Here is a 20,694-nt window from a genome sequence, read left to right as displayed (position 1 = left end):
GGAACCAAACAGGCTTCTCGCCTGGTTCCGGAGAGAGAACGGAAGTAGCAAGGAACAAGTCTCGTTCTCCGGCAGTCAGGTAGAAGAAATGAGGAGAGTCGCATACCTTGTTCTCTCCGGCTGTTGCTATTTGCTGTTGGTTCTTTGCTTCGTTGTAGATTTCCGGCAGTAATAAGACACCGGCGATGCTGAATGGAGCTACGCCCGATTGCCGGAGGTTGTTGGTGGAAGACGCCGAAATGGTAGCTGTTGGTGCATGCTGTAGGCTGTAGCGAAACGAGGAAGATGGAGACTAAAGCTCCTTGTTTTGGGCTAGCCGGGTGGCCCAATAAGATAAGGCTTATTATGGTGGGCTGGTTTTTCCCATTTAGGCCGGGCAGCTGTCAAAATGGGCCCAATTGATGGGGTTGAGCCTATTTCATCCGCTTTTAGACGAGCTGGATTTAAAAAAGAAAAAAATAAAATTATTGGTTGCGTTTGGAATTTACTATTTATTTATTGACACTTTATGTAGCAGATTGTGAGAGAACAGGTTCGGCCATCCGGGTTATACTTTTGATCCAACACTGTAAACGTTCCCAGAAATTTAAAATTATAGCCGTTACGGCCAAGAATCAGATCACCCCACCCCACCCCCCCTCCTTCCTTTTCAAAAACTTGAAATCCCACCCTTTTAACCCTATTCTTGGCCGTTCTCTCTCTCTCTCTCTCTCTCTGCGATTCAGGTCTCCAAAGGCTCAAGCTTTCAACTTCGTCTTCTTCTCCTTTCTCCACTACATTTGGTCCGCCAGCGCTGAAATTCATTGTATTCTTTGCCGATTTCTGATAATTGTGGTCTACTCATGGACGGTAATTTCACAAATTCTCTTTACGTATTTGTATATACATCTAGGCGCTTGAATTATTCATACACGCTAACTTACATTCAGGTGTATCTGCATATGAATTTGACCAGTGGTATCGTTTTCAGATCAAACTATTGCGACTCTCTGCGACGATTATGGTAAAGTTTTGACCGTCTCCGTCGAGAATTACGAGCCGCCGTTGATTCACAGAGCCTGTCTGTCTAAGATTCCCGTTTTCGAATTGTTTGTTATTATTATTATTAATTTTAATTTCCTTGTTCAGGTTTTTTTAGATGTTCTTTTTCATTTGCACTGCTTGTTCGATTTCCTTCTGCCTTGAGTTCCTAATTTAAACTATCTTTTCTTCTGATCTTTCCCCCTCTCGATAGGATTCATTAGTTAACTATTCTTTTCCCGTTATTTTTCCTGAAATATCCCTCAATAAGATAGTGGGATCTTTTGTGTGAATTTGACGTCTTTCCAGTTGGTCTTTTGTAACTCAATAAGATAGTGAGATCTTCTGTGTGAACCAGTAGTCTAGAACTTAGCAAACTGATGAAGCAAATAAAATAACAGAGGAACTTAATTATTTTATTTGGACGAAATGGAATTTCTGATTTTCACTTAAATTTGATGAAATTGGAAGAAAATTTTGTTAACCATGAGTTTCCTTTCATACTTTAAAAAGTATTGATTATATTAATGGATGGAAAGTCTGTATTTGAACTTTTTGTACAACAGAAAATATTTAAAGCATGGGTTTCTCATTTCACGTGATCCTTGGAACTGACCTTTGTTTTGTGGAATTCATTGATTCAGAAACAGTAGAAGTGAACATTGATTTGGGGATGTGAGTATTGTTTCAAGTGACACCCCAGAAATTTCATACCAAGAACAAACTCTTCCAATTTTTCAGAAAATTGAAGACCTGTCCACTTTTACATGTAAGCATTTTGACTTCATGGTTGAATTCTTCTGTTGAGAGAAATGAAACTTGGCATAGTTTCCTTGAGTTTTTCCTTTTAATATTCTGCCCTTATTTTCCTGCAGGAATTGAGAAAAGAACATGCAGCTTTTAAGCGATGAAGTGAAGGGGATAGTGGAGATTCTTTTCCTTGTCCTGAAGTTTTCTGTGCTCTCAAGGATCTTAGTATGTCTCTTTTCTGGTAGATTGATCTCTTGGCTTTTTCTAGTCTGCATTACTCTCCTCTGTTCTTCTTTTTGTTTTTCTTTTGTTTAATTATGGTAGTTGCTTTCAAAAAAAAAATTATGGTAGTTGCTTTGGGTTGTTATTAGGTGTGCTGTGTGCAACATGAACTTCTTAGGAGGAAATATGATGAAGAGTGTGCCCTTTTGAAGAAAAGATATCTTGATGAATGATGAGTGCTCAGAGAGGAAGCGGCTCTACAATGAAGTGATTGAGTTGAAAGGCAACATTCGGGTTTTCTGTAGATGTAGACCATTAAATTCTGAGGAATTTGCGAATGGTTCAACATCTGTGGTTGACTTTGATATGTCTCGGGGAAATGAGATACAAATTGTTTCCTCTGATTCTTCTAGAAAGCAATTTAGGTTTGATCATGTTTTTAAACCAGAGGATGGTCAAGGTAAATCTTTTGTTGAGTATGCATATTCTAGGTTTATTGTAAAGATCTTATAATGATATACTAGTATAATTACTCAACTTTTGCAATGCAGAGGCTGTTTTTGTTGAAACCATTCCTATTGTAACTTGTAAGTTTGTAAACTCTCTGTTTTGGATGGTTTTAATGTCTGCATTTTTGCCTATGGGCAAACTGGAACTGGCAAGACATTCACAATGGAAGGAACACCAGAAAATAGTGGAGTCAACTATCAAACTTTGGAGAAATTGTTCAGCTTATCTAGTGAGAGGAGCAGCATTATGAAGTATGAGTTGTTTGTCAGCATGTTAGAGGTTTACAATGAAAAGATAAGGGACCTTCTTGTTGACAACTTCAGTGAACCAGCTAAGAAGTAAGTTTCTGCACTCCTAAGCCTTGCTGTTATGATTTTATCTCGTCATATAAACTGTCAAATTTGTTCTTTTGGCCAAAACTTTAGGGGGAAAAGAGCCCACCAAAATTCAAAATTTCTATACATGTTAACTTTAAGGAATCACTCTGTCATGCAACTAAAACATCTCTGGAGCTTTCTATATCCTAAGAAATTCGGATATCTTGTTTCAGGTTGGAGGTAAAGCAATCTGCAGAAGGGACCCAATAAGTTCCAGGACTCATTGAAGCTCGTGTCTATGGTACTGATGAGGTATGGGAATTCCTCCAGTCCTCCAGTCTTGAAGTCGAGCTAGATCTGTTGGATCAACTAATGCTAATGAACTCAGTAGTCACTCACACTGGTATTTTGATGACTTCATTCAGTTCAGTGCTTGTTTAATTCATTTTTTTCCTTTTGTTTTTTTTCCTGTTTCCTTACTCCCACAATCTATAATGCTGCATTATAGTTGTCAACTAAGAAAATTCTACTTTATCAAATAAATACCAACAGTTTTCTACTCTCACAGCTTGTTGCGGGTGACTGTAGTGGGAGAAAATTTAATAAATGGACAGAGGACAAGGAGCCACCTCTGGTTGGTAGACTTTGCAGGGAGTGAGTGCCTGAGAGGGTGGGGAGGATTGAAGGTGAAAGGTTGAAGGAATCTCAATTCATAAACAAGTCCTTATCATCACTTGGAGATGTGATCTCGTCTCTTGCATCAAAGACTGCTCATGTTTCATACGGGTATAAAGTTTTATTATTTAATAATTATGTTGATGTTGATTTGCTACAATAAAATTATGAACATAATTATTTGTAATTAAAATAAGAATTGATATTTAAGGTGGGTAATTATTAAAAATAATAAACTATATTATAAGTTTAATACAAAACATAGAGGGTGGGACATTGATTCTTTATGCTTCAAATAGGTTGAGAAAGTATGCGTGAACAGATATAAAATTATAAATTATAATAGAGTCAATAATGCTAAAAAAACATCATATTATATGTAGTTATATTTTTTAAAAAAAAATTTCGTTAATTTGAAATGTTATTATTACACTAGTTTTTCTAATACCCAATGTTTATTTTTTAAATAAGTACTTCAAATTATATCAATACATGATTATATAAGAGATGTTCACGCGTATGTAATTAAATGTTGAATTTGTTTATTTAAATCGGTAATTTAAAGTATATGAATGCAAAAATAATATATGAGAGGTTGATCATAATTGTATAAATGTTTGTAATTTTGTAAAAATGTTAATCTAAATACTTAGTCTAAAAATGATAGTATAAATAAATACTACTTTTGGTAATAAAAATTTATACATTTTACGAATTTACGAACAATTGTGATGTATTCCAAAAAAATATTATGGGGTAGTTTCTCGCTTCAATTTATTGAGTTATTTGAATGTCTAGTTTGTTGCAAATCCTTCCCAAGTAGTTAATATGATTGGCTTCAAATTATTTTTAAAATTTTTTTTGGTATGTTATTAATAAAATACTTGGTAAATAAATATATAACATTATTTTGTATTATAACTTTGATACGGAGTATTTAAATAACAACATAGTGTAAAAAGAAGACAATGAATAATGTAGTGAATATAATTAATTAATAAATTTGAAGGCCAGATTACTGCAGTCATTCTAAATTTTCTGAAATAAAGTTTACATGTGTCTAAAATTCTGATTCAGGTGACACCGAGACGGGATTCTCTTGATGTCAAAGAAGAAGATTACTATACATCTTTATATAATGAGAGTCAAGCTCAATTCAATACGTATGTCTTCTGATGCTCTTTTTTACCTAAATGTTTTAAAATTAAATTGACTATCTGAAACCATTTAACATTCTCAAGGAGTTTGGTTCTTGTTATATCTTTCCAAAAGCACTTCATTTATGTGCAGGGAGCAGACCCCTACAAAATTTTATTCTTCACCCAAACTTAAATCTCACTTAAAATGGTCTTTGTTGTGTACCCAATACCAACTATTCTCCTGACTGTCGATATAGCCCCAACCTCCAAGTTGGTAGCAAAGAACATTTACCTGCTTGGTTCTGGATTTTGAATATCCTCTACACCTGAAAATCTCATAGCATGGCTATTCAAAGTATTTGGCTGAGATGGGGTACTAGTATAGCTTAAGCAACTAAAATAAAGAGGATTGGTGACTTGTAACTTTAGGTTGTAATGCTTCATTATTTGCAGATATGTTCGGGAAGGAACTGTGTCGAATAACTACGCCCACATTTTTGACCTCCTCACATGCCTGCGACAGGTTTGTGGATAGTTTTTAATAAACAATGATAGTTAATAGTTAATTTTATGAATTGATTTCTTTATTCATGGTGGAGTTTTAAGTCATAAAACACATTAACATGTTAATGTTGACAGTGGAATTGAATTTAGTAATGACCAGAAGCTACATGATAAACCAAAATGATTTTTGCCATTACCATGTATACAGGCCGGTCCAAACATTTTGGAGACCTTGAGCGAAATTTAAAAAAATGGGCCCTATATAAAAAATTAAAATTAAAATTTAATAATACTAAAAAATAATAATCTCAAATAACATGAAATACATTTATTTTCTTTAGATTGTTTCAAATTTTCATTAGATTATTATGTTTTAGTATGTTACAAACTGACCTCATTATTTCTATTTTTCTTTTACTTTCTAGCTATATTCTATGTTTTTCCATCTCCCTTTTCCTCTGGGATTTTTCTTTTTTAAATTTTTCTCTAAACATAATTTCCTCATCAATATATAATACTCTGGATGTAAGTTCTCTATTATATAGATATAAAAGGGCACTCTATTGAGTAACATGGGGTTTGCATGCCTGTATTATTTTCTCATTTAAAAGTGGATGACACTTGAGGTTCACTATTTGTTTTGTTGGTTCTAGAGGGAAGAAATTAGATTTATGGTTGAAAGAGATGGTTCTGCTAAAGGAATAGTTTTCAGCCAATTCACAGAATTTTTGGATTTGATACACTATTCTCTTATCAAGGTTAGATTTGTACCTCATACCATTCCATCTTTGACTCTTAAGTCTTCTCTGGTGTTTGTATTATTAAAATAGTAAAGTTAATTTCTTGCGTCCTATTCTCTCCAGTCGGGCGTTAATTATGTTATGTTAATGGGATCAATGACTATGGCCGCTAGAGAATCTGCTATTACTAAATTCACTGACGATCCAGAATGCAGAATATTTCTTATGAGTTTGAAAGCTGGAGGTGTTGCTTTAAATCTGACTGGAGCATCGCATGTAATGATTTTAATCTATCCTTGCAAATAAGTTGTTTTTTTTTTGAGTACTTGCAAATAAGTTGTTCAAAAATTCAGTTGCTACTTAAATCTAAACTGTAATTTTGGCGCTGGCAGGTTTTCTTGATGGATCCTTGGTGGAATCCAGCGGTGGAGAGGCAAGCACAAGAATAATAAAATTTTAAATTTATTTTAAATACGGAAGTTAAAAGTTAACGGAATATATTCTGTTATTAAAGTTTATACTAACGAAATGAGGTTATTTAAGGGAAGAAAATAGTATAATATTGGGTAAATATTAAAATTTTAAATTTATTTAGATTTTAGATATTTAAATTATTGTAAATAATAAAAATAATGTAAAATATTTTTATAAATTTTATATTTATATTTTAGGAAATAACTATCATATAACTCCAATATATAATGTGTATATATATTATTATTATTGAAGAAAATAAGAAAATATATAGTGGATGCATGTGCATGACAACAATAGTGGAAAAGATAACGGAAGTTATAATGGTAGGGGTGTGTTTGTCTAATATATTGTAAAGTACAACTTTTATAGCATAATGTACAAAAAAAGAAAAACTTAATGAAAAAAACGGACATAAATGAAGGGTATAACATTTATTCACACTTATTTTGTTTTTAGATTTAGATAAGACTAAGATTAAGAAATAAGATCAGATATAATGTATATGGTTAGTTATAATTTCATAGAAAAATCGATTGTATAATTACTATATATAGGCATTTTTAAAGTTATTGTATTAATATTCTTGACTTTTATAAACTGTTTTAAATAATTAATTGTTTTTGAAGTAGCCAAAACAATATCTTGATATATGATTAAAATTTAATTAGTAGTTTGTATATATAATCAAATTGATTCTAATGCTATAGTTAGATTTAAATTAGTTAGTTAAAATATATTTAAATAATTTTGCTATGATGTCACATAGATAAATTCAATTTATGTATGTTGATGAGTTTGAGAAGGAAAATAAATAATGTTTATAACATTTTTAATCAGTTTATGAAGTAACACTTTTTGAAATAAAAACAGTTAACAGTGAAAGATGTTATTAAACTATTTTAGTGGCTAGATAATAAGAATGTAGTGAAATAGATATCATTACATATACATTATAAACTAATACATATTTTGATGCATTTTTAAATCGGATTTCACATCTGGTAATACATGAAAAATGATATTTGTAATGTAAATGTGAAATTAGATTTACATATTTATTTTATCAGTAGTCAATATCTTCTAAAAGTGTACATAGACACTTACTTGGGTTTGAATTGTTTTACTATTATAACCATACTTTGCTCTTGATGATTTCAGGTGTCAATGGCGGCTTGGTATGCTGTTGAAATCCTAAAAAGAGTTTCTAACAATTTTCTATGCATGTTTCCATACTAAGCTTACATCTTCTTTATTATGTCCATTAAATCTTGAGACTTTTATTCTATGTCTGACTATCTGTTTGATTTTTTACATTTGTATGGTGTTATTACATATTTTTTAGCTAAACATATATATATGCTCCACTATCTATAAATATCTTTTGTATTATCATATTATCAGGTTTATATTAGATATGTTTCTATTAGTCTATATAAACTGCTACCATTTTCCGGCTTCATCTCCTAAATGTTAATAATAATTTTTCATAATTTTATATTTTAAATCTTCTCCTAACTTTAAAAGTTGTTGATAAGTTATACCTTCTTCTTGAGTTGCTTCATAAATTTTCTATTTACTCCTGAATTTTCCTACACATAAAATAGATTGTTGTCCTATTGATATGTGGTATGGGAGTATCTTTTATTTGTCTTAATTCCTTTTCTTTCTTTTCTATTTCTTTTGATATATTCATATCGTATTTATAAATCTATTTTTTTCATCGATAATTTATTTTAATTCTAAAATCATTTCCTAAGTAATTCTTAATACTTCTATATTAATATTATATTTTAAATCTTTTATTTTAAATTTGAAAACTATTGACTTAGTTACTATTATTTATTTTTCATCATTTGGAAAATTATATGTTTGAGATTCAATTGTAATACATTCTTTTTCATTAGTTTTATTTATATGGACAAAACTCGTGTATTTGTGGTTATTACCGCTATTCCTTATGTTACAATCATTCCATTAAAGGGAAAATTGTTACTTCCATTAAATATTTTGTTACTTTTATTTTTAATTTATCAAAATTATGATATTATTTATTTACTAAATCTAATTTTTTTGAGTATAATTTCTAATGTATTAAATTGTCTAATTCCAGTTTCTATGGGTTGTTATGATTTCTTTATGAAAACTTAGTATAAATCCTTCTACTAATGATATTAGTTTTGAAAATGGTTTTATTCTTCTATTTTCAAAATCCATACATATATATTATAGTATTGTAATTTTAAAGTTTTCTTTATGGAAAAATATTTGATGCACTACCGGTGTATAAGTGCTTTACACTAGCGGTGAATGAGGAGATGACACCTCACATTCTATAAGTTCTAAAATTTCTTGATATAGTTTAGGTACTATTATACCTTGTAATTTATAATATAAGTTAAGGCTCTTTTTTATGTTCATCTTCTAATGATATACTAAAATCTTGTTAAAAAATGATATACTAAAATCTGGTTGTACTGTAAAATTTAATTTTTGGTAAATTAGATTTTCTCTTACTATGGTTATTAAAGCATCTAATATAGTTCCATGTATTCTATCATCAGAGATATATATTGCCTTTATAGTAATTCTATTGTTTCTAAATAAATATTATTATATTTCTTTTTTTTTAGAGAAATATTATTATATTTCTTAGTCTCTGTTTTTGTTAGTTTTGTTAGTTCTCTTTTTAATATTTCATTTGTTATTAGATTTATTCTTGCTTTTCCATAAATAGTTGTAATATCAATTGCATTTTCATGTTTTTGAACTACATATATATTCTCTCTCTAGGAAAGTTAAAGTTTGTGTTGTTCCACCTTGATAAATATCAATTTGATAATATGTTTCTGAGTCTTCTGTTATCTTTTATGTTCCTTTATCCATAAGTTAATTTATCAATTTGAAAGCAACATTCATTTATAATTTGTTTGCATTATTTTATTTCTCTATCTTTTTCATTTTCTATTCTTTTATTCTTAGTCTACTAATTAGATTATTTATTTCTTGTTGTAGGCCCAGGGCGAAACTTTCAAGTGATCGTTTTTAACCCATATTGTTTTTCTTTCATATTAGAATCATTATCATAACCTTAATCCGTAATAGTAGATCAGAGCATATAAGAGCACCTTGTTCAAATGTTTTAAGGGAAATACTTGCTCTGTGGCTGCTCTATGTCTCACACAACTTAGAGGAGGATACATCATCCTATAAATACAAGCTAGAAGGCATATGGTATGGAAACTTGTTTCCATATACCTCCCACTTAAAACCCTAGACTCCAAGATTCCTAAACACTCCTTCTCAAGTTGGAGCATAGATATTGATCATGCCCAACTTGTTACACAAATAACTAACTCTGTCCCAGTTAAGGCCTTTGTGAATAGGTCCCCGACTTGTCCTGCGATTTTAACAAATCCAGTGGAGATTAATCCTTGTTGTATCTTCTCACGAACAAAATGACAGTCAATCTCTATGTGTTTGGTTTGTTCATGAAACACCGGGTTTGATGCAATATGAAGAGCAATAACTTTGCAAGAATCAGAGCTTTGAAACCAGCCTCATTCAAAAGGTTGTTTATCCACATTACTTCACACGTTGATTGTGCCATCGCCCTATATTATGACTCTGCACTCGAACGAGAAACCACGTTCTGTTTTTTACTCTTCCACGAAACCAAATTACCTCTAAAGAAAACACAATATCCAGTACATCTATGATCCTCTTTGGATCCTGCCCAATCAGCATCAGTAAAACACTCAATCTTAGTGTGCCCATGATTTTTATACAAAATTCCATGTCCTGGATCTCCTTTCAAATAACTCAAGATGTGTACTACAGCTGCCCAGTGATCAACAGTTGGGGACGATATTGGCTTAGAACACTAACTAAGTAAGCAATATCTGGACAAGTTACTGCAATTAGTTTAGCTTCCCAACTAGTCTCCTATATTTCTCAGGATCTTCAAACAGCTCCCCCTCCTTTGACAATTGCATGTTCGGTATCATGGGAGTATTGCATGGTTTAGTACCTAGTTTTCCAGTTTCAGAGTAAGTCAAGTACATACTTTCGTTGAGACAGTAATATACCTGTTTTATTCTTCATAACTTCAATACCTAGGAAGTACTTCAGTGGTCCTAAATCATTTGCTTGAAATTGACTATGAAGAAATGTCTTAAAAGATGAAATCTCTTCGGTGTCACTCCCTGTAATGACAATCTCATCCACGTAGACCACTAACTAAATGATGCCTGTTTTGGACCACTTGTAAAACATAGAGTGATCCGATTTACCTTTCACCATCCCAAAGCTCTCAACAACTTGACTAAATTTTCCAAACCATGCACTCATACTTTGTTTCAGTCTATACAACAATTGCCGAAGTCGGCATACTTTCCCAGACTCCCCCTGAGCAACAAACCCAGGAGGTTGCTCCATGTACACTTCTTCATGAAGATCCCCATGCAAAAAAAAAAAAAAAGCATTATTGATATCTACTACAATTGCCATATTATATGCTTGTAGTTAATAAATTATGTACCTGCTGTTAACATAGTATGTGTTCTAATTTATTTATAGGTACATAATCTGTTAAGTGCAAATACATAATTTGTTATCAATAAGCACATAATCTGAATGTTATTTTGGACTACGGTCCACAATATAAGATGATAATTTGGCAATGGGAACACATTCTTAATTTGACCTTACTTACCCCTCTCCAATGATCTCGTGAAGCAAAGGTTTGGATGCATTCAGTGGTGAAGAATTTAAATCTGTTGTCACGCTTGTAGTAGCCACTGAAGGATCATCCTGGGAATCATGAATACTACTAGTCATGAAGCTGGTTAGATCATTGAGCCTCCAGTCAGTGAGGTAGCTGGGCCTTGTAGTTGCAGCTGCTATCTCAGTGTCTCCTGAAAGCATTGCTACCACACGGGACATTGGTGGCCGAAATACTGGGGATGTTTGAGTGCACAAAAGCGATACCCCTATCACTCGTTTTACTTCATCCTCATTGAATTCGCTTAGATTTTCATCCACCAAATCAACCTCCCGCTTTTTCTCTAGTAGATTCCAAGCCTAAAATCAACAGCAACACTCAGGATCAAGATCTTAGTTAAGATAAAACTGAATCCAACTACCTCCACAATCCTTCAAAAACTGGCATAATTTCTCTTTCAATGGTTTTTACATGTTTATTTCGAACAATACACTTTTTCAAATTGAAAATAGTGATTGATGATAAAGACAAAGCATATGGCATTGGCATACCCATTCAAGAAGATACATCTTGTCTTCTTCCAAGCTCGAGTCATAGTTTGGCCGGCCACTGACTATCTCCAAGGCAACAACTCCAAAGCTAAACACATCAGCCTTCTCAGTAAGGTGGCCAAGCATGGCATATTCCGGTGCAAGATACCCACTACATCAGCAATTGGTTTAATAAAATATAGTAAACTTCTTGGATAGAAAGTGAAATTGCATGAAAAAAATAGGATTAAAGATCTTACAGTGTGCCTGCAATACGAGTGCTAATATGGGTCTTTTTATCATCATAGAGCTTGGCCAACCCAAAATCTGAGATTTTAGGGTTGAGGTCTGAATCAAGTAGAATATTACTAGCTTTGATATCTCTGTGTACAATTCTTAGTCGAGATTCCTCATGTAGATAAGCTAGACCTTTTGCTATTCCCAAGCATATATCAAAACGTTTTGGCCAATCAAGAAATAAGTTACTACATCCTGCACAAAATTTTAAAAAATAAAAATAAATCACCTATCCTTTCTATCAGAAACAAGTTATAGGAACTAAATTAAGGAGCATAAAATTCTAAGATTACCAAATAGTGCTTGATCAAGACTCTTGTTTTCATGAAACTCATACACAATCAAGCGTTTGTCTCTCTCATAGCAGCATCCATACAACTTCACTAGGTTGCGGTGCTGGACAGCAGAAATTGTTGCAATCTTTGCCACAAACTGGCTCTTCCCTTGGCGGGAGGCCACAGAGAGTTGCTTAACAGCAACAATTCTCCCATCCTCGAGTGTTCCCTGTTTATCATAAGCTTAAACAAATTTCAGTTCACATGTTTATCAAGAAAATGAAGAACTTGTTTAAATGTAAAAGGCTTATTGGTGAAAAAAAGTCCAAACCTTAAAGCCTTGTGACAACTATATCCAAACTTTTAAATTTTGGTTTAAAAAACACAAACCTTTGTGTTTTGTGATAATTATACCCAATTATAATATATAACCCTAAAAATAATTCGATTCTCTTGATTTAAATATTGATACATATAATATTTAAACATACTTCTATATTGTAAAATGTTTTCTTTAGTAGTTTAATTTTGAACATTTATTTGTACAAATTAGACATTTTCATAGATTATGTTTTTTAAAATGTAATTTTAGGGTTAGATTATATTTGTTACTAGGTTGGAAATTATAATTGTTACAAAATACACATGTTTGATATTAATTTGTCAAATTTTAGTGGTTTTAATATAATTTTATATATAATTGGGTACAATTGTCATAAAACACAAAGGTGTGTTTTTTTCACCAAATTTTAAAGGTTTGGATATAATTGTCACAAAATGTAAAGCTCTTGTTTTTTTCTGCCAATAAGCCAAATGTAAATCAATAGGTGTCTTTTTTTACACATAACTTCACCAATAATGATGGCTTATAACAAGAAATAGCTGGCACAAACGAGAGGAGAATATTTTAGGAAAAACATTAAAAAAAAAAAGAAGAAGAAGAAAAGGCAATGCATTAAATATGCAACTCAAATTGAAAGAAAAAATTACCTTGTATACAGGTCCAAATCCTCCCTCTCCAAGCTTATTAGAAGGACTAAAATCACTCGTTCCAGCTCTTAATTCAGCGTAACTAAAAGTATATGGCTTCACATCCATTCCTAAGAACTCTGAACGTTCAATAGGAAAAGATGTTATTTAACTTCAAACTAATAATACTTTACTAACCAAATGGCGTACATAAGATGATGACTTCTTTCCTACTCCCCCAAAAGAGAATAGAAAGTAGAAGAAATGTTCTATTCTTATAGGAATGTGTAACAAAGGTAGCATGTTAAGAGCTCACGAAAACTACAAGAAACACAAAACAAAACAGAACGAAGAATCAAGAATAACAACTGGAAATGGATTTGAAAAAAAAAACTAGGTATGTTTGAGACCCAAAAGTCCCATTTGAGTGTGAAACACAAAAGTTGCGTTTGTAGAAATATGTCTGTAGGATTGTGTCGTCGTTTGAGTCTGTATATATGCCTATGTCTCTCCATTGAGACAAGGAAGGTAATACAACAAATTCTTCTTAACCTTTCTCAATACTAGTTTCCAAATAACTAAACTATCTAAACTAATTCAAATGCTAAGAGTAATAGGCTAAATAACTATTTAGTAGTTTCCAAATAACTAAATTGTCTAAACTAATTTGAAGACTAAGAGTAATAGGCTAAATAACTATTAGTTTCCAGCCAAAGACCTTGTGGTCAAGTGGCATCTGGTGTCCCCATTAACACTCCCACATGAATGATGGTGGGAGTAGGTTCGAGCCCCTCTCAGTACTTTGAGAAAGTAGCTATGAACTAATACTACATTGTAATAGAGTCAGTAGTGTCCCCAATAATGCATCTATGCACCATATCAATACATGAATCTAAAAGATGTTCATCCATAAACATTATATTCCTTCTTGCTAGCCAATTTGTGTTCCCTACTTCTACTTTTATCCCTAAATGAGATGACATTGTAATGAAAAATGCTACAACAATCTTTCCAATAGAACTAACCCTAAACTGCTTGGATCTATAGCAAGAGTTCGTAAACCGTTATCCAGGCCCAACTATGCTCAAAATAATATTCCTTCTTGCTAGCCAATTTGTGTTCCCTACTTCTACTATATTCCTTCTTGCTAGCCAATTTGTGTTCCCTACTTCTACTTTTATCCCTAAATGAGATGACATTGTAATGAAAAATGCTACAACAATCTTTCCAATAGAACTAACCCTAAACTGCTTGGCTACAACAATCTTTCCAATAGAACTAACCCTAAACTGCTTGGATCTATAGCAAGAGTTCGTAAACCGTTATCCAGGCCCAACTATGCTCAAAATAATTTCTCAAGCACAAGCAACAAAGAACATGATTTGCAGTCAACTTTTTTACTTACCTTCATCATCACGTGTGTCCTGTCTTTTTCTGCTCTGAACAAAACAATACACAGTAAATACAGAAAGAAAGCCCAAGATTCCTACTCCAAAAACAATTCCTACCACCATGCCAGTTCTACTCTTCTTTTGGTTAGAGGGAACAAAATCTGCAGAGAAGTTTTAAAAACCTTTGACGATACATTATTACATTTTACTTGAAATAATAAAAGGTGATGGTCATATATACCTCGGGTTGCACTAATCGCTGAAATCAAAGGTCCATAACTACCTTGACTAGGTACACAACAAGTTCCTTTCCCCGCCCAAAATAGATGGACGTCCAAATGATTTTCAGATACTTGAACCTTATATTTCCTTGAAATAGCAGAGAATGATTCCACAGCTTCTTTTTGAATATCAAAATCTTTCTCCTTTAGATTGCTCTGAAGAGACCAACAACTCAGCTAAACACCATGCATAAGTGAAGATAGCACAAGATATTAGTGTTATGTTCTGGACAGAAAGCTCTCGTCAATGGGCGAGGAGCTGGGGTTGATGAAGAGGCTATGGTGTAAGAAAGGAAGGATGTAGGTTGCAAGTAGGAAATGGGAAATCTAATGTAAAGATAGAAGGAGTTTCTGGAGTCTCCGACTCCTTAATTTCTTTAACTTCAATGCCAGGTTTATTCAATTCTCTAGAGTCTGGTATTTATAGCAAAGCTATTACATATTTCAAAAGGAAGGAAGAATATTGTCTTCTTAAAATAAATTCACTAACAAAGGAAATAAAAAGATCATCTTGATTTGTTTTCCTAATTTGCTGCTTGTATATCTTCTGTGCGATTTCGAATCCGGCGCTGATATGACTTTCCAAAGAACGCATCAATTAGTGTCAGAAAAATTTCAAATTTTACTATAAATGCATCATAATTAAACAGTAATTATTTTTCCAATTTTGTGTGCAACCTCATCAGAGTAACCACAGTTAACTATCATTTATAACAGTTTAAGTGTTTAACTCAGCATAACCTTAATCCTCATCTAGGTCACACACACATGTATTTATACTGCAATATATTAAGCTCAAATCCTAGAACACATACCTGTATATATATATATATATATATATTAAAGACACGCCTCCCAAGAGTCTTCCAAGAAAAAGAAGGAGGGTTGGGTCTCAGGATTACTGACTCTACAAACTAGAGGGTCACAGTGTAATTACCATTTTCCAAGGCCAAGCCAAAGCACCTTAGAGATCCAGCTTAAAGTCTTGCTGTCTTGAAGAGTTCAGAGTCCAAAGTATTTGTAAATTGTGATAAACTGTAGGTTATGTATTTTGGACTGCTGCTACAAGAGGGCAGTCCAACATTGCTAACAGCCCACCTGCCTGTGCTTGTCATGTAATGCGTTGCTGGACCAAGAGTCTCATTATCCCTCTCATACACTATCTGGTTAGATGACGTTATTTCTTGACCACCACACTTAATAGCAAAACTAGAGTCTGTGGGTGATGAGCAAATATGGAAGTGTTAAAAGACCTCCATCTCAAAATGCATAGAAATATAATAATAGTCATGTAATAATTTATAACCTCTCAGAATTTAAGTAAGCACAGAGTATAGTGCTTCATGAGTATCAAGTGTTGAAACATATTTAGCAGGTCGTAGATTAGGATTTTAGCATGTGACCTTTGGTATTTTAGTATGTGGGAGATTACTCCCTTGCTTTGGAGTTCTAGCATGTGTGTCTGTCTGTACAGTGCAAATTATCATCAATGAAAAATACTCCCTTCTTTATATAATTCACATTAAGTATCAAAAATCAAGACTTATGTTTTATTTATTTGGTGTAAACAAGAGAAGAATCTGTATATTTCATAATACTAAGAAGAATGAATACACATAAATATACACCAAACTAATACTAACTATGTTAAGGATCGGAAATCAATCCCTAAACCTAAGCCTAAAATCATGCTATGATAGAGACTGAATATATGTATACCAAATATATATGTATAACATCTAACACTCCCCTTCAAGTTGGAGCATAATATATACAGTATTAATCATGCCCAACTTGTTACATAAGTAATCTACTCGAGGCCCATTTACTGCTTTTGTAAAAAGATCTCATCTTTTCACAAATGAAATGACAATCAATTTATGAAAGACCGGGTTGGCTGCAATATGGAGGGCAGCGTAATTATCACACCATAACTTCGCAGCCTTGAATCGTATTTCATTCAGAATGTGATATATCCACAAGATTTCACAGGTTTCTTGTGCCATTGCTCTATACTTTGACTCTACACTTGACTGCAAGACAACATTTGCTTCTTTCTTCTCCATGAGATCAAATTCCCACAAAAAAAAACACAAAATCCGGTTGTAGATCTTCGATTTTCCATAGACTCTGCATAATTTGCATCTGCATAGCACTCAATTCTCATATGTCCATGTTATTTATATACAATTCCACGCCCTAGAGCCCTTTTCAAGTGGCTCAAGATTTGTTCTACAGCTCTCTAATGGTCAACAGTTGGAGATGCCATAAATTGACTTACAACACTAACTGAGTATGCAAGATCACAACGACTTACAATCAGGTTATTTAGCATACCAACCAATCGTTTATATCTTTCTGGATCATCAAATGCCAAGGTGACTCGAAGTAGTCTGGTAATAGCTTCAATCAAAGTGGATACAGACCGTACAATAGGACTTGCCAGAATCTGATCTCGAACATTAACCAGATCAAGACGAAGGTAGCCAAGGTGAACACCATAAAGAACTTGTCACACTGCTTCACATGACCATCTGCAGTTTTCTCATGCGGAATCAGATTATTATATTCTTGCTATAAAGCTTCTATTCGGCCAAAGAATGCTGGTATATCCATATCAACAGTCCCATGAAAGTTAAACATATTAGATGTTAGAGAAGCCGTTTGACATCATTAGTGTAAAGGGACTTGGCTTTATTCCAAACGTCATAGCACGTTTCATACACCTTGTAGATGTTATAGAGTTTAGGACACAACATATTGCACAATACTGTATCCACCTTCTCCCATTCACCTTTATTCTCTTGAATGTCCTCAATCTTTGTGTCTAGATGGACAGACAAACCTTGCCTTTAAACCAAAGTTTTACGAACGCAGCCCAAGAGGCATAGTTTTCCCTACCAACTAATTTATCCATGGTAATGGCAATGAGGTAAAAGTGGTGGAAGACGATGCCATAACAATAAATAGGAGAAGAAAAAAAAGTCTCTAGTGTCTTTGGTTGGTGACGGTGGCGGTGGCAGCCGGTGGCCGACAGTGGTGACCGGCAAAGATGATGGATCTGAAAACACTACTAGGTGCATTTCCTCAAGGAGAATCCAATGGAGGCAACATCACATTGAACGGAGACCTGGAGAGAGAGATCTGGCCAAAAAAACCGCGAGCAACTCCAATGACGGTAGCAGCTCGTGTAGTGGCGGATGGCAATGGGTTTTCAGGCATAGGCTTGCGACAAGGTTCCAACTTCCAACAGGTTTTGTGGTGAAAGATTGGGAGAAAAACCACTAGGTACGTCGAAACGCAAGAAGACAGTCACAGACTCACAGTGACGACGGAAACATTTAGGGCCTGTTTACCTTTGTTCTCTCTTTTCTATTCTCTATTTTCTATTCTCTGTTTTGAATTCTCTATTTTCTATTCTATGTTCTCTAAAACCTGAAATTCAAAACTTATTTACCAGTACTTATTTTTAACATATATTTAAGTGGTTAATTTAACACTACTTTCAATAAAAATGAAATGCCAATAATATATTAATTTTAGTCACCCTTATCTCAAACAGGTGAAATTTATTATTATTATTATTATTATTATTATTATTATTATTATTATTATTATTATCGCTTTTAGTAAAAATCAAGATTAATAAGGAACATGAATCATTCCGAAACATGCTATAAAAATAAAATAAAAGAGAAAAAGAGAGCATGCATTTCTTTTGTATTAATGTATGAGTTTTGTTAATCTCTAGCTCCAGTGGCTTTCCATTGCGTCGCCAATTCTCTGTGTCGCCAACAGATCCAACATATGGCAGTCCACGCCAACCCACCTTTATTTTCTGCGTAGCCGAGTATGGAGGTCTGACTCCGAAGGCTGAGCGAGGGAGAGCGATAAACTGGAGAGTGTGGGGAGAATTGAAGCACTGAGATGGGAAGAAGAAAAAGAGGCTGGGCAAGACTGGCGAAGAAAGAGATGATTGAAGCAGTGATGGGAGGAAGAAAAAGAGATTATTGAAGCAGTGATAAGCGAAGAAAAAAAAAAAGAGGCCGAAGAAGACTGTCAAAGAAAGAAGAAAAATGAGGAAAGAATTTGTTGTGGCCAGGATTCGATGGAGTAACCGCTACGGTTCACCCGCCTGTTTTCTAAGTAGAGCACATTTTTAGTGTGTCTCTATTTTTCTCTAAAATGGAGAATAATTTTCAATTTTGAAAATGGAAACAGAGCATAGTAAACGCATTAGTTTGTTTTCAATTTTCAATTTTTGAAAATTCTTGAAAATTCTCAAAAAGTAAACGCCCCCTAATTAAACTTCCCATTTCTTAGAGGTGAAATAAGATTAATCCAAAATCATCCCTTCTCTCAAAGGTCATGGTGATTAACAACATCAAAGGCAGATCTCATCACTTCTAATCAGTCAATTAATTAAAAGTCACATCCCCGGCCTTGAACATAATCTACAATCCTATCTCCCCCAAGGAGAACTAATCACACATAATCATAGCAGAAGTAAAAATCACTTCAAGGTCAAACAAGCAAGTTAAGCTAAGTAATCTATAATAAGCACAAGATAATAGATTAAAATAAACAATGACAAAAGTAAAATTGGAATAAATTTAGCTATTTGGAGATAAAATTGAATCTTCAACAACGCACTTGCTTTCTTCAAAAGTAGTATTGGAAATCTAACCGAATGCAAATGGTTGGATAATTCAAATAATAAAAAAAAACGAAGTAAAGGAATTAGATAACAATAAAAGAGAAAATAGAGGAGAATAGGAACTTGGACAGAGCCATGGAAACACAATCAAATCGTGAACAAGTGAATGAGTTAATTGATTAGATAATAGATGTCATATAATAAGAACACATTTTGTTCACAGAATTTATGCATAACTGACATTATTATTATTATTATAATAATAATAATAATAATAATACTAATAATAATAATAATAATTATTATTATTATTATTATTATATTGCCATTACCATTATTTTTATAATTGATAGGAATAACTAAAATTATTCACAAAAGTTATGTATAACTTTATCATATAACATTTATTATATTAACTAAATATAATAAATTGGTACCAAATTCTCTAGATTATAAAAATCTTTCCTTGGACAATCAAGTGATGCATATATTCTCTCTATTAATATCATGTAAGATATAAAATCCCAATAATTAAACACATGCATAAGATCAACCCTTCTGTATGTAAAATCATTCAATTAACTTTACTCCTCTATACTTAGATCAAAGATGAACTCTTCAGTGTTTACAATCAGAGAATAAACATTACTTCTATGTTCCTATATAATTAACTCTTCTATATTTATAATCAAAGAATAAACTTTATTTCTCTATACTCAGAACATTAACTATTTTGTATTACAACGAGAGAGTACACTTTTAATTTCTAATTAAAAGAATAGCATTGTCCCTATCAAGCTTAGAATAATATAAGCAACTTGATGACACAAATATGAAAATTGTAATTTATGCCCCTCCATAATATGCCAATTATCAATGGCACCCCTGAATTATTAGTGGTGTAAATTTTGCCCCTCAATTTTCAAAAACAGTACATATATTGCCCCTCCCGTACCAAAGGAGACAATATTTACACCACGAGAGGGACAATATATGTACCGTTTTTTAAAATTGAGAGGCAACATTTACACCACTAATAATTCAGATGTGACATTGATAATTGGCATATTATGAAGGGGCAAAAATTACAATTTTCCCCATCTTATATATTTAAGCTTCCTTTAGTCATGTTTGAACGCATAATATAAAATTTAACAATTTACTATATAATTAAACAATATGGACTCAAACACATTAAAGTGCAAGGTACTGAGCCTAAT

The 20,694-nt window shown here is 32.9% G+C and overlaps 2 pseudogenes; one reads left to right on the top strand and one right to left on the bottom strand.

Moving 5' to 3' along the window:
- The first annotated feature begins 274 nt into the window (after nt 1–274).
- Nucleotides 275–9,565, top strand: LOC116015515 (annotated as a pseudogene).
- A 1,496-nt stretch (nt 9,566–11,061) lies between these two features.
- On the bottom strand, nt 11,062–17,734 carry LOC116015872 (annotated as a pseudogene).
- Nucleotides 17,735–20,694: the final 2,960 nt, after the last annotated feature.

This window comes from Ipomoea triloba, chromosome 4 (genome assembly GCF_003576645.1).
Source record: "Ipomoea triloba cultivar NCNSP0323 chromosome 4, ASM357664v1".
NCBI classification, from domain to species: Eukaryota; Viridiplantae; Streptophyta; class Magnoliopsida; order Solanales; family Convolvulaceae; genus Ipomoea; species Ipomoea triloba.
The sequence above is the reverse complement of the archived record's forward strand: the minus strand, read 5'-3'. Positions and strand labels throughout refer to the sequence as shown.